Source organism: Cupressus sempervirens, chromosome 5 (assembly GCF_028749045.1).
Source record: "Cupressus sempervirens isolate cs-2001-9-10 chromosome 5, ASM2874904v1, whole genome shotgun sequence".
Classification (NCBI taxonomy): Eukaryota; Viridiplantae; Streptophyta; class Pinopsida; order Cupressales; family Cupressaceae; genus Cupressus; species Cupressus sempervirens.
In genome coordinates, this window is record NC_143122.1 from 771,889,606 (window position 1) to 771,905,330 (window position 15,725).

At 36.6% G+C, this 15,725-nt stretch overlaps 1 pseudogene; it reads left to right on the forward strand.

Moving 5' to 3' along the window:
* The first annotated feature begins 7,347 nt into the window (after window positions 1-7,347).
* Window positions 7,348-8,917, forward strand: LOC149558197 (protein SRG1-like; annotated as a pseudogene).
* The last annotated feature ends 6,808 nt before the right edge of the window (window positions 8,918-15,725 follow it).

A 15,725-nucleotide genomic window follows, 5' to 3' on the forward strand; every position in this document is an offset into this window, starting at 1 on the left:
GCATAGTTCCTATATAACCTCACATTTTTAATGCTTTACAATAAGAATTTGATTCTATTTCTCAAGGCTTCTTGTCTCCCTCAGATGGCACTCTCATAAATTCCAAAGTAGATACTACTAAAATGGTCATATAATCTACAAAATTTGTAGTAGCAATGTTAAATTAAATGATAGTCTTATAGATTTTTGAAGAGAAAATACTTACATATCTTAGATTCATAACCAAAAACAAGTTTCAAAAATTTCTTTCAACATAGAAATGCAAATTACTGCACAAGAACTCAACAAATTTAATCCTTAATAGGTGAAATAGATGAAATAATTGTGGGTAGAAGATAAATTAAACTTAGACGAACACAATTACATATGTGCATGTAGAATAATGCCACACAAAACATCAAAGTGACATATGTCCTCAGGCATGTAGCATAATGCCACACAAAACCTTCAAAATGATACATATGTTGCATTTGTGAAATTCCACGACTCCATTTTTAAACCCTTTTTTCACTTACATTTTCCTACAATAAAATTGAAAGGACTGCCGAGAAAAATAAGCACATCCAATCAAATAATAGAAAATTAGATTCAAAAAATTCAATTAATGAATAATTTTAATAAGACCATAGTATAAAATAGACTTTTTACAAAATGCATGATTACTGAACTGAAGATTAATAAGAATTAGCCAATCAAAAACTATAGTCTCCACCTATATAGGCGAGACTAATAAGTATAGAGAGAGATGGAAAAAAAATTTAAAATAAAAAACAAAAAATTGTACTACTTGAAAGTAAAATGTTGATGGAATTACAATTGAAGTTGGTGTAAGGTTGGCTCGGTTGAATGAGTATACTGGGCACTTTGATCATTGCTCTGCTAGGGTTTCTTGCTTCATGCGATATTTCAATTTTTTGTGTACGACTTTTTGTCTAAACTTTCCCCCTGTTAGTTCCACTTGTCACACCACATTTACTACAAGAATTTTTTAGGCTAGGATATAATGGCTCTAGCCAATGGTGAACCAGTTGCTTCTGGTGTTCACACTGCTACTTTAGTTTGCCATGGTGCCTCCACAAAACAAACATCCTTGCAAGTTTGTCCCAAAGATTTTTCATGAGATAATCCTGACATTATCCTTCCTTTGCAAGAATTTGATGCTGCATGTGATTGGTTAGAATAGTGCACCTTAATAGGTTATTTTGTGGTTAGGACTCCCTCTAAAGCTATGCTCCAAGAATGGGTTAATAAGAGTTGGACTCCTCATGGAGTCCACCTTGATGCTGTGCAAAACTTTACGAAAAGGTTTTTTTTATTTCGCTTCGCTAACCCCTCACAGGCAGACGTAGTCTTTAACAATGAACCATGGTCTGTGTGTTCTTCCTTGCTTGTTTTTCAAAAATAGTCACGAGACTTCATAGTCTTGGATGATAAAAGGCTTAGGGTTAGGACTGTATGGGTCGAGTTCCCAAGTCTACCCCTACCTTGCCAGCCTTTCATTGAGTCCATTGCCAAAGCCCTTGGCAAAGTTGTCACCAAGGAGCCTGAGAAATTCATCAATGCCTGCCCACAACAATGTGCTTGCATAGAGGTGGATCTTTCAAAGGATCTCAAGGATTTTGTGGAAGTTCAGATTGGGACCAAAACCTTCTCTCAAAAGGCTCTTTACTTGAACCTCCCCAACACATGTTATAGGTGCCAGTCCATGGAGCACAAGATCAAGTATTGCCCTTTGGCTACACCTAGGGTCAAGCCCATGCTTAAAGAGGCGCCTGTCAAATAGGATGAAGGGAAAAAAAAAGAATGGGTTACTGTTGGGTGTAAGGGCAAGGCTCCCTTGAATCCTTTGTCCCCCAAGCAGTCCTATGATGCGATCATCGCAGTTCCTCTTATCCCTATAGGAGCATCAAATCCTGTCAGAGTAGGGACGCAAGTGACAGACAAAGGGCCTGCTTTCAGAGTTTCACAGGTTTCAAACCCTACTGACTTGCAGGGGATTAAGGCAGCCACCAAGGTTTCTACCTTGGTTGGGTTGCAAACTTGTTTTGCTGCCTCTTCCGTAGCTCCACAAGCAACATGGTGTTCTTGCAGTCCTCTTGGACGTGAGGAGATACCAAAGGTGAAACATCAAGCTATAAGTCCAGAGGATTTTTCGTCTGACTTCAACCTTGTTTCTACCTTCTTGCAGAATAGCTACTCCTCTCATGAGGACGAATATTATATGGAAGAGTTCTCATGAACTTCCTATCATGGAATGTGCGAGGTCTCACAGACCTCCTCAGAAAGTACTATGTTTGGGATGTCTATCATAGACTTGGTAATTTAGATTTTCTCTATCTACAAGAAGTTAAAATTTCTAGTTTCATGCTTGCTTCGACATTCCACATAATTTGACAGGATGGTGTGATGTTTTCTTCCCAACATGAAGCTAGCCGAGGTGGTGTAGTTACTCTCCTATCACCTCGCCTTCATTCTGTTGTTATTTTGCATGGTCCTAACCCCAAACATAGAATGATTTGGATTTTTCTTTCCATTAACAATCATTCTTTTGGAGTCATTAATGTTTATGCTTCCAATGATGCCATGGAAAGATCACAAATGTGGGCCTGGCTAGCTAACAACTTGCCTCCAGCTACTTGGGTTATGTGTGGGGACTTTAATATGGTTGAAGTGGCCTCTGACAAAGATGGCATTCTACCTTTTCGCTAGATAGCTGGGGAAAGACAAGCCTGGTATTACATGTGCAATAAAGTGGGACTTTTTGATCCCAATACCAACTGCCACCAGGATAGTGGGGTTTGGCACACTTGGTCCAACTTTCGAGCTGGCTTTAACTGTATATTAAAATGCCTTGATCGTGCTATGATCACTCTGCAATCTTTTTTCTCTTTTTCTGAGGATCAAGATTTTCCTGTCATTCCCCTGCCAAATGTGACGTTATCTGACCACTACCCCATCAATTTTGTTATTTCTTGGCAAACAGCTATTCCAAAGGTGGCCAAGTCTTAGTTCTTCCTCAACACGTCTGTGCTGATGCATGCTTCCACCATTTCACACATCCTATGTGTTTGGAACTTGGAACTATGTACGCATTCTCAAAGGGGTTGGATTCAATAGTGGAATGATGTCATTACTAGAACTGCTTAGTTCTTACACATTTATGGGCGACAATTGGCTATGTTTTGCAAACAATCCTATGAAGCCAGCACACTTTCCCTCAAAAAGGTCTTTGAGGCCTTCACTCTCAATCCCTTTGATGTGGACTTGCAAATTCAACTTGCCAAGCTTTGTCATGACAAGCAAATTGCTGATAATTATGCTGCATGGGGAGCCAAAGTCAAAGCCCATCTCCATTGGTTGGAGGTTGGCGACAAAGACTTGAAGAAGTTTTTTTAGGCACTTCATGCTTGTCATACCAATGTTGGGATTAAAAAAATCAAACAAGGAAATGCTATTCTATCTAGTCTCCCCACCATCCTACAAGCATTTGTTCATCACTATGAGAACATGTTTGCTTCACAAGAAAATTTGGTTGCTCAAGAGGTAGCTCTTAGAAAGTGTATTTTTGTTACTCCAAACCATCTAGCAGCTGAGCAACATGGTTTCTGTGAGCAACTTCTTCCTCTTTGTGACCTTAAAGAGGTGATCTACTCCATGGCAAATGACAAGTCCTCTCGATGTGATGGGTTCCCTTGTGAATTCTATAAACACCTCTAGGAGCATATGGGTCCTGACCTGCACAAAGTTTATCTTGAAGCCTATCACTCTAAAAGCTTAGGAGCCATTATAAACAAAGGAAATATCAAATTCATACTTAAAGCTAGTGATTCAGAGGATATATGCAATTGGAGACCCATTACCCTTTTGAATGTGTCATAAAAGATCATTGCCAAGGCTCTCTCTCTCTCAAAATCAGGCACATGTTGCCCTTAATTGGGCGACCAGAGCAAACTGGGTTCATCAAGTCCAGATATATTCTTGACAACATCATTGCTGGCTGGGAGGGAATGGAATGGGCTCTCAAGTCCAATCAGAAGGCCATCTTTTTAAAGATAGATTTTGCTAAAGCCTATGATTGCATTGAATGGCCCTTATCTTAGCTATGCTCCAGGTTCTAGGTTTTGGCCCCAACTTCCTCCTATCCATGGAGATGCTCTTTGGGAATGCTAATGCTTGCATTACCATCAACAATGCACAGTCAGAGGCTTTTGGTCTTTTTTGTTCCATCAGACAAGGTTGTTTGCTAGCTCTTGTGCTTTATGTCCTTGCTATAGAAGGTTTTGGTTATTTACTTGCGCATTCTATGTCCTCAAGACTGGTTCGTGGCATTTCTTTGCCTGAATCATCCTCCCAATTAGTCAATGGACACTTTGCTGATGATTCTTTTCTCACTTTTTTAGAGGATGAAGAAAACATTAATAATGCTTTAAGTTGCTTGGACACCTTTTGTCAATCTTTTGGTTCTGTCATTCAATGGCATAAAATGCTCTACTTCCACCAGTCTTTTCTGCTAGCTCCACCTTGGCTTAGCCAATTTGAGTGGAAATGGGTTGCTCACTGAGAAATCTTCCACTTTCTTGGCATTCCTTTTGCATTCTAGGTGTTGCCTGTGGAGTTTTGGAATGCTGTGTTGGCTAAGATTAGCAAAAAAGCTCGACTACTAGATCACAAAACCGCTCTCCCTAGCTAAAAATTTTCATATTTGCTCTAAGATTCTTGCGGCCACTCATGTTTATTACTCATCCTACTAGGTTCCATCCAAAGCCTCTTACATGAAGCTAGAAAGATTGGTCAGGGATTTTCTCTGGGCTTCTAGTTCTGATCACCATGGCTTTCATAGAGTGGCCTGAGACTTTTTTCATCTCCCAAGAGAGTTTGGTGGTCTTGGCTTGCTTTCCACTCAGAGACAATGCCTTTCTCTCTATGCAAAATGAATTATTGGGGCTCTCTCAAGAGATGAAGCTTGGAAGATTCTAGTTTGACACTGCATTTCTTTTGGCTTCCCTATCAACAAGCCTATTTGGAAGGGGATTGGTTTCCAAACCCTTCTCATTATGCATGAGCCCATGGTCATTTAGGGCTCCTTTGTCATCAAGAGCATCTGGAAAGCCTAGGAGGCTGTTAAGCCCTGGCTTTGATGGGCTAAAGATGAATTTTGCAATGGCCTCTCCTTGAATCAGTATAACATATGGTGGTCTCCCCTATTTTCCATTCAAGGTACTCCCCTCACCAAGACTCAAGAGGCTAGTGCTCTGCATTTTTTCAAACGTGGTATTAGAACTCCAAAGGACCTCTTTTCACGAGTCACCATGAATTTTAGGACCTGGGAAGATATGCAAGTATAGTACTGCCTTGTCCATTCAGACCGGCAGAGTTTTGACCTTCTGCTTTCTTCCATCCCAATTCACTTAGTTCATAAAATGGGGATTCAGTCTATTCACCCTTGGTGGCTTGATTGGAGGTGGTTTCCTACCACTCCTTTTTCTAGTTACAAGCCAAGTTTGGGCTACAGATGGCTTTCACCTCATCTTCCCATGGTGGATATGCTAAACCACAGATGGCATTTGCAATCTTCCCTTTCTCAATGGAGAAAACGCTTTGACACCATATGGAATGCTATAACTGAACCCAAGATTGCACATTTTGCTTGGTGCCTGGCTTTCCAAGGTCTTCCCTTAGGGTCTCGGCTCAAACACATTGGGGTTCCTGGCCCTAGATGCCCCTTTTGTGGACAACCAGAGTATTTCTTGCATGTTTTTTGGTTCTACAAGCGTGCTTAGAATTATTGGCACTAGATTCATGATTTCTCCAAGCCATTCAGACCTAATTTTTTCTCTTGGCATATGATTTTATTGGGTGACTCTCCCAGATTTCCTCGGAAGTTCACCCAGATTTGGCATACGTTCAGGCTGAACATCCTGTTTTCTCTATGGAAAGATAAGAATGCTATTCTTTTCACACACAGTTTTTTGAATGTTAACATTTCTATGTATACTAAGGCATGCATTTGTAATAATGTAATTATGCAGATACAGGTACAAGCTAATAAACTTGCACTCGAAGTTGTTCACCTGCAAGAGCTACTCAATCACTGGGGCAATGCCCCTTGTACTATCACTAGAGTTCCTCTAGATGCCTCAGCGGAGACTTCAACACCCCATGGCCGCCACCTTCAGCGCCACTCCTCTCGCCGCCACTCGCACACCCCGCGCTCCTAGGCTTCCTGTCACTGCTCTCCTAGTGGTGGTGATGGTGGATGTAGGTGCCGCTTAGCTTCCCCACCCCGTGGTGGTTCTGGTTGGTCACCGGCTCCTCCTTCTGGTTCCCATTGTGCGCACTTAGGGAAGTGGCCTCGTCTGGACTTGGCGATTTCTCCTCCACGGTTAGAGGTTAAATATGTGGAGGCTGCCACTATTGCTACTGTTGGTGATGATGGCTGGTATTCCCAACCCGCCCCCCAATCCTAAAGATGATTGGGGTTTTCAAGATAAAGATGATCCACCACCCTCGGCTAGCACTGCTTTGGCAACCTGATGTTGCCTAATTTGTTTTTTTTTTAATCAATAGTTTCTGATTCCAGCCGCGGCTGTGTTTTTTGTTTGGCTTTGGCCGTTTGAACTCTTTTGCGGGGTGATCTTGTATCCCCTGGCCCTTTTTTTGTGAATTGTAAACTGAGTATATTTTATTAATAAAAAAGGTAACTATTAATCAAAAAAAGTATAATGCTCGCAACAAACAATAGTCATGTTCGAGTCATAAAGCCACATAGAATAAGCCCTTTAATATGGGATAGTTAATCTCCATGCAAAATGCACTAAAGACAAAATAAAGTCAAATCTTTTTTTTCCTAGAGTCATGAAAACGTAGTGTTGTTTTTCCAAATTTTATGTTATTTTCGACTAATAGTAAAGATCAAATGTTGAATTTTTTTAATTTGTTCAATTATACAGTTTGCAAGAAGGATAGCCACATCCCTTTAATACGAACCAAAACAAAACAAGCTAGCCTAATATGAAAGTTAACCAAAATTGCAGAGTTTCCCTGTCTAGATCAGAAAGTTGAGAGTTACTGTGTACGTTTTTTCTGGGATGAGCAAAGGAATATGAAAATTATTACTATCAATAACGAGTTATATGGAATATTTTTCATACGACTATTAAGAAAATAAAATACAGACAGTTGAAGCATGTGGATGATTCCATGAAATAAAATATTCAGCAGCCACGTTCTAAATTTTATCTTTACAGCTGGGTGATTGGATTTAGAGCTCATCCCACTTCAGCACTTGATAGGATTTCTGAGAGTGCAGAAGCAAGTAGCTGGTTTGTTTAGATTGAAAGAAGTATTATGTTTAATTCAGCTGCGGTCTTTAATCCCTCTGATGGGACTTCAAAAACATTTTGAATTCCTGTTGTTCAGGAATTGGCATCTCAGAATCTTCAAAGCCTCCCTCAAAGATATATCAGATCAGAAAAAGAGCGTCCAATTGACATTCCCACAATTGATATGGACATGTTTACAGGGGATTCAGATCATTGCAGGCAAACTGAATTAGAAAGACTTGGTATAGCGTGCCAAGAATGGGGATTTTTTCAGGTGGGTGCATCAAAATTGATTATAAATTAAATTGTAGATTAAAAATTCTAAAATGTTCAGATTCTCCTAACTTGCTTTGTTCACTTAACATGTTATGCATGTCTCCATCGCAGGCTGTGAATCATGGAATCCCTCTGTTTCTGACGGAAAGAATGAAGGGCATGTAAGGGAATTCATTCAATTGCCTCTGGAAGAAAAGCTCAAGTACAAAATGCAAGAGATTGAAGGCTATGGCCAGGCCTTTGTAATTTCTGATGACCAAGTACTAGATTGGGCAGATATAATGTCCTTGACTACTCTGCCTCTAGAAAATAGAAAAATGGATTTCTGGCCCAACAAAGCCAGCGGATTTTAGGTACCTAAATCTTTGTTAATTAATGTTCATACAATTTTATTTATTGATCTCATGTAAAAGACTCTTTATCTCTATTCCCCTGTTCTAGTTCTCTGATTGCTGTAGGGATGAGAACATATCTACTTCTTCATACTTTCTTTCAAGATAATTTCTTGGTATAGTTGCTCTGTTCTTGCTCATTTCTCATCATTTTCATTAAAATTATGGTGTCCGTTTGTTTCAGAGAAACCGTGGATCTATATGCTCTGGAAATTCAAAAGCTTGGCAATAAAATTCTTTGCCTCTTATCAGAAAATTGGGACTAACACCAGATTGTTTCCTTGAAATGTGTGGGAAAATGAGACAGAGAATGAGATTAAATTACTACCCACCCTGCCCAAGACCAGATCTTGTTCTAGGCATAAGCCCTCATTCAGATGGAACTGGTTTGACAATGTTGTTGCTGGATGATGAGATAGTTGGACTACAGATCTGTAAGGATAGTCAATGGATTCCCATTCAACCCATCCCTGGTGCTCTGGTTGTCAATATTGGGGACATGCTTGAGGTAATGAAGATGAATTTTTAACAGTCTTTAGGGCAAAACAATCTGTAGAAACTATCAATCTGAGTTTTTGTATTTGTATTCTGAAATAGGTGATGAGCAATGGAATATATAAGAGCATTGAGCACAGAGCGGTCACAAACATGAACAGAGATCGAATCTCCATTGCCATGTTTTATGGTCCGGACAAGGAAACAGAAGTGGGTTCTGCTGCTGAGCTCATTGACGAGATGCATCCCTGTAAATATAGAAGATTTATTCAGGCAGAGTATATCAAGTATGTATTTTCTTGAAAGCTTGATGGTAAGAAGAGCATTGAATTTGCCAAAATCTGATTAGAACTAAAAATTTCTTGATTTATAACTGTTCAATTGTGCTGGATTGGATTAACTGATGATTAGGACAGAGAGGAGGCCAGGTAAAAAGACCTGCATTCTATTTGATGATCTTCAATCATGGGTTTGTTTTGGACTTTTAAGTTGGAAGAAGTGACCAGTAAAATGCAGGGGATTGTGGATTGACGTGAATGATTGTCAATGGAGATATACTGGAAGTGGTATATTTAACGATAGTCACTGATCCTGATGAAAATTTAAAAAGTGCAAGTTTTTTTGTCATTTTCAATTCATCTGCTTGGAATAAAAAAAATTAAAAATAAGGGAAAAATGTATTTCTCAAAGGTGCAAAATTTCAAGGTTCATTATTATTATTATTACTATTATTATTATTTTTATTTCTTTTAGACAATCCAATTTAAGAAAAGTATTTGAAGAATTGGACTCTTTAAATAAAGAAAGATGCAGATTTTCAATATTTATTATTATTTATTTAATAAGCATTTAAATAATTGTCAGAGTGATTTTATGATAAAATCTAGACTAGCTATATATACCTCTATATATATTACGCCGAGAGTAATCGTTCTCGAGGCGCCTATTTTTATTTAATCCCAAAGTTATTCTAATCGAAGTTGGGATTAATGAAAATAAAAATAGGCGCCTCGAGAACGATTACTCTCGGCGTAATATATATAGAGGTATATATAGCTAGTGGCAGTCGCGGCGCAACCAAAAAAGTAATTTTAACTTTTTCTATTTTTTATAAGGTTAGTAGTGATTTTTTTATTTCTTTGTAAATATAGTTGTATAAACTTACTATAAAATAGTAGTAGTATAAAATTATTGAACATTTTTTTTAAAATCCTTATTAGTTTAATTGAGTTTAATTTTAAGGATATTGTTAGGTAAATTGTTATATTGAAGAGTAGAGTTAGGGTTAGGGTTAGGGTTAGATATAGGGTTAGGGTTCGGGTTATCTTTAGGGTTAGGGTTAGGATTTTAAATAGAGTTAGGGTTAGAGTTAGGGTTAGGATTTTAAATAGACTTAGGGTTAGGGTTAGGGTTATAATTAGAGGTAGAGTTAGATTAGAATTAGAGTTACAATTAGAGTTACGGTTAGGGTTAGGGCTAGGGCAAGGGCTATTTCAGGATTACAACTATTCTTAGGGTTAGAGTTAGGGTTAGGTTTAGAATTAGAGTGTGTTAGTGTTAGGGTTAGGGAAAGGACAATGGTAAGAATTAGGGTTTAGGTTAGTATTATTGTTAGGTTTAGGGTTAGAATTAGAGTTAGGGTTGAGGTAGAGTTAGAATTAGAGTTAAAATAAGGGTTAGGTTTTTAGTGAAGATTTAAGTAAGGGTTAAGGTTTGGGTTAGAGTTTTGAATCGGGGTTGAGGTTAGAGTTAGGGTTAGGATTTTAGTGAAGATTAAAGTAAGGGTTAAGGTTAGGGTTAGAGTTTTGAGTTGGGTTAAGGATAGAGTTAGGGTTAGGGTTTTAGTCAAGAGTAAACTAAGGGATACAGTTAGGATTGGAGTCTAATTATGGTAAAGTTAGATTTATAGTTAGAGTTAGAGTTAGGGTTAGAGTTCTGGGTATGGTTGGGGTAAGGTTTAGGGTTAGTGTTAGGGTTAGAATTAGAGTTAGGGTCAGGGTTAGAGATAGGTGTATAGAAAGGTTTAGAGATAGGTGTATAGAAAGGATTAGGGTTAAAGTGTAGATATGGTAGAGTTTGATTTACAGTTAGAGGTAGGGGTAGGAGTAAGGTTAAGGTTAGTGATAGGCTTAGAGTTACGGTTAAGGTTAGGATTAGAGCTAGGGTTAGGGTTAGGGTAATAGATAGGGGTAGAGAAAGGGTTAGTATTAGGGTTAGGGTTATGGTTGAGGATAGGGTCACGTTACGGGTTAGAGCATGAGTTTGACTTAGGGTTAGAGTTAGGGTTATAGTTTGAGTTAGGGTTATAGTTAGAGATAGAGTTACAATTAGAGTTTGGGTTAGAATTACAATTAGTGTTAGGGTTAGAGTTAGAAATAGATTTAATATTACAAGTAGGGTTTGAATTAGGATTAATGTTAGAGTTAGGGTTAAGGTTAGAGTTTTAAGTCAAGTTTAAGGATAGATTTAGGGTTAGAGGTAGGGTTAATATTAAAGTAAAATTATGGTAGAGTTAGATTCATAGTTGGAGTTAGGGGTGCAATAGGGTTACAATTATGATTATGGATGGAGTTAGACAAAGGGGTAGAGAAAGGGTTAGATTATGGGTTATGGTTAGGGTTAGGTTTATATATTGAGTTAGCGATATATATATAGTTACATGAGGGTTAAGGTTAAGGTATGGGTTTGAGTTAGGGTTATAATTTCAGTCAGCATAAAGTTAGGGTTAGGGTTAGGGCTATATTATAATTATGATAGAGTTATATTTAGAGTTAGAGTTAGGGGCAGGGGTAGGGTTAGGGTTAGTTTTAGTATTAGAGTTAGGGTTAGGGTTAGGGTTATAGATAAGGTTAAGGTCAAGGTTAGGTTTCAGTTGATGGTTAGAGTATGAGTTAGCGTTAGAGTCAAAATTAGAGTTAGGATTAGGTTAGACAAAAAGTAGGACAATGGTTAATGGTACAATTAATATTAGTGTTAGAGGTAGGGGTAGGGTTAGGGTTAGAATTAAACATATGGGTAGAGAAAGGGTTAGGGTCAGGGTAAGGGTTAGGGTTAGGGTTAAAATATGAGTTAGGGTTAAATGCTAAGTTGAAATTAGGCTTATAGTTTGAGTTAGGGGTAGAAAAAGCATTAGAATTAGGGCTAGTGGAAAAGTAGGACGACGGTTAGAATTACGATTGGTGTTATGTTTAAAGTTACATTTAGGAGAGTAGCTTGTTCTCCTTACACATGCCTCTTACCATAATAGAGCAATATAAGGATTACAATGTTCCTTGTGTAGTTTTATAACTTTAATAGTTGCATTTATAAATAGACAATTTATTAATGTTAATTATGTTTAGCATGAATAGTGTACAATGAAGGACTACTAAATGTTATTGAGGTAATGATTGCACTTAAAATGAGTATAAAATGAATATTCTACTTTAGAGTGGATTAATAGTTAGATATAAAACATCAATTTTATACATAATTTGTTATGTTTAGCATGAATAGTGTACAATGAAGGACTACTAAATGTTATTGAGGTAATGATTGCACTTAAAATGAGTATAAAATGAATATTCTACTTTAGAGTGGATTAATAGTTAGATATAAAACATCAATTTTATACATAATTTGTTATGTTTAGCATGAATAGTGTACAATGAAGGACTACTAAATGTTATTGAGGTAATGATTGCACTTAAAATGAGTATAAAATGAATATTCTACTTTAGAGTGGATTAATATTTAGATATAAAACATCAATTTTATACATAATTTGTTACGTTTAGCATGAATAGTGTACAATGAAGGACTACTAAATGTTATTGAGGTAATGATTGCACTTAAAATGAGTATAAAATGAATATTCTACTTTAGAGTGGATTAATAGTTAGATATAAAACATCAATTTTATACATAATTTAATGATCAACATGTAAATGATATATCTCATGTTAAAGCTTTAATAATACAAACACAAAGGTCAAGGAAAAAGATTTGAAATATTTGCAAGTATAGTTGAGAAGAATTTGAGCTAAGAAGTTAAATTGTTTATTTATTTTTTCGATACATAGATGAAAGCAGAACAACATCTCCTAGTACAATTCTCTAGATAAAGTAATAAGTGAAATACTAAAAATTGTGAAATCATCATATGGACCATGTATATAGTTCTCCATAATGATGTAAGTACATCACATAATGTTCAGAGATTAAAATTGTATTACGGCCTTTGTTCGTAATATGATCATCATAGACCTCTTTCATCATGGATGGAAATGCATCTACTTTTGTAGATGTGTTGCGTACATATTTTGTAACATCTTCCATCTCCATTATCTCTATCTCTTGTACATGATCAATAGATAAAGCTGCATTATCAAGAGCTTTTACCATAGTTGTACAACACTGTTTAATTATTCATGCACACTTCTGAAACTCTGTCTCATAAAAATGATTTGAGTCCACTGAAGAAGTTGGGCTCATGTCAACAATGCTTGACTCTCTATCAGAGGCTTCCATGCCTAAAAAAAAACATGGAAAACAATTTAGAAAGCATTATCACCAATTTAAAAAAATAGAACAAATGTATACTTAATGAGAGGGATAAATATTTTATATCAATAATGGTCTTTAAAAAAATAGAACATGTCACTTAGTACAATCAATTGTGGAGAAAATGAATACAAAACCAAATTGTATTAAAATTTGTAATGAAAGTTTGGGTATTGAAACATGGTAATATTATGACCATTCATGGATAGTGAAGAATGGACAAACATAGATTTCAAATATTGAGTAGCAATGTATTGGTTGAAAGTAATGAAGCACAAACATTATGATTTATTTGAATTGAAGAATGCCTTTATAATTTGAAATAATATTATAAACTTAATTTGTGGACCCAATTGATGATTATAGTTAAATTTACAAATTAGAGAATTAGTATAATAAAATTTTAGCGTAATGGTACTTGCAAGCATTAAAATGTGCAACTAAAAAGGTTATCATGTGACATTGAGCATATCAAATTATACTTTTCATTAACTGTGGAATATGAACTATCAATGTGCATAATAAGAATAACAACATAATAGTTGATGATGATGATCACATAATGTAGTAGAACAAATAAATCTTTATTATTAAATAATATGTTTCAAAAAATCAATGATTTTCAAGACTTCTCAGTCTACATTCTTTTACTTTTCTCTTTGAAAGTTGTTTCCCACTTTTCATTTTCTCATAACGGTCGTATGTAAAGGGTGGCATTATCCTCAAACCTTCCAGTGACTTAACACGAGATATCCCCACAAATGTCAATCCTGGTCTTTCTCTTGGACCTATGTCAATTGTGGCTTTTGAAAGAGTTAGCCCTTGAGATTTGTGAATAGTCAATGCCCATGCCAACCTTAATGGTAGTTGGAAGGTCCTACCCCTTTGCAATGGTGCTATTGGTATTACGTTTGGATGGTGATCATCAAATGGTACTCCAGAGTAATTGTCAAATTCAACTGTAACATATGATGGTGGCTCAGGTGGAGCAGTTCCTGGTTTGTAAACAATATTTCTGATATCAAGACCAGCTTCTATCCATAGATTTGTAGTCAACATTACTCTTGCATTGTTACTAATCAATAACTCTGTATCAAGTTCATCACTTGATAAATCTTCATTTCCATTACCATTCCTTGACTTGGTTGCAAGGCTACGTGCGACTGGATGTCTTAAAGAATACAACATCCTCATGTTATGGTTACGAACATTGTCATTTGTAGAGAATAAATGCACTGCCCTATCAAACTCATCATTGCTTGCAACATCTAATCTTATAGGTGTTCGTGTCATAGGCAAGTTCCAGTCATCTATTTGTGGATTCGCATCTCTCACATTTGTGAGAAGCTGACGAAATCTTTTTTGTTGGCTATTTTCTCCATCTTTCCTAAATACTCTATCTAGTGTAACCACTGTCTTGAATTCCTGCCATAATAACTTAGCCCGCCTATTGCTATCATATGCTGGTCTATCATTAACAGGAGGTAATTGCCCCAAATCACCAACTAAAATAATAGATACACCTAAAAGATAGTTGCAAAATTTTTAGTTACATATTTAAAGTAAAATCAAAAGATATGCATTGTATATGACCAATCTTAATAAGAATTAGAAGACATTAATAACAACATGTGATGTACGGAAAGGGATACCTCCAAAGCTTATGTCTGCTTTATGTGGGAAGGCTTGTCGAAGTCGACTATCTATATTTTCCAGCATGTTTTGGCCAATGAAGCTCATTTCATCAATCAAAATATATTTGATATTTTCCATCTCTTGTTGAAAGCTTGTAAGTCTTGTCCCTTGTAGTTCAGCAAAATCTGCAATTGGAATTCGCAACTTTGAATGAATGGTAGATGCTCCTATATTGAAAGCTGCAACTCCAGTTGGTGCAAGAAATAGAAGAGGAGAAGGATTTGTCATGGATGCCATTTGAAAAGATTGATTGATGGCACCAATTAGATAAGACTTTCCCGTTCCTGTTGTTCCTTGAATTATCATAAACAAAGGATTTCCCACTTGATTGCAATGGTAGTGTGTCAGAATAATGTTGACTGCCTTTTGTTGCTTGTGACTAAGAGTTGTAAAGTTGATACACTGTGGAATGTCATCATACATAAGAAATCCATGCTTTTTCATTTCAGGTATGAAATTTATTGCTCTGATTGTCTCCTCTTCACTTTGATATCCACTACACCAATTTGTATTTCTATCAATATCTCTTCTCCCCAACATGTCAATTTCCGAAACTGGCATATGTTGACCACGATGTAACCTAGATATTATTTCCCACTCATGTTCTGTAGTATTTTCCTGAATGGCTCCATTATCTTCTGTCTCTGAATCAGTTGAAGGTTCATTATTTTGTGCATGTTCTTGCCTTTGGACATGCCAAGGATTATAATTGAGGGAGTCCCAATTTGCTACTATAGTATCATCATCATGACCAATGTCTCTCTCAACATTACGAAAAGGTTTGTATAGTAACAACTCAGACAAACAAAAGTTAACCCACTTATCAGAATCTCGTGGAGGAATAGAAAAATACCTAGGAAAAACTCTAACAATAGCTGCTTTCTTTCTTGGCCCCCATTTATTATCTCCTCTTCTTTTAGGATTATATAACCAGGACCTTGTTGCATCAATCAAACTGATACATTCCATACAAAGTGGTCTTGTTTTATAACCATCAACAAAA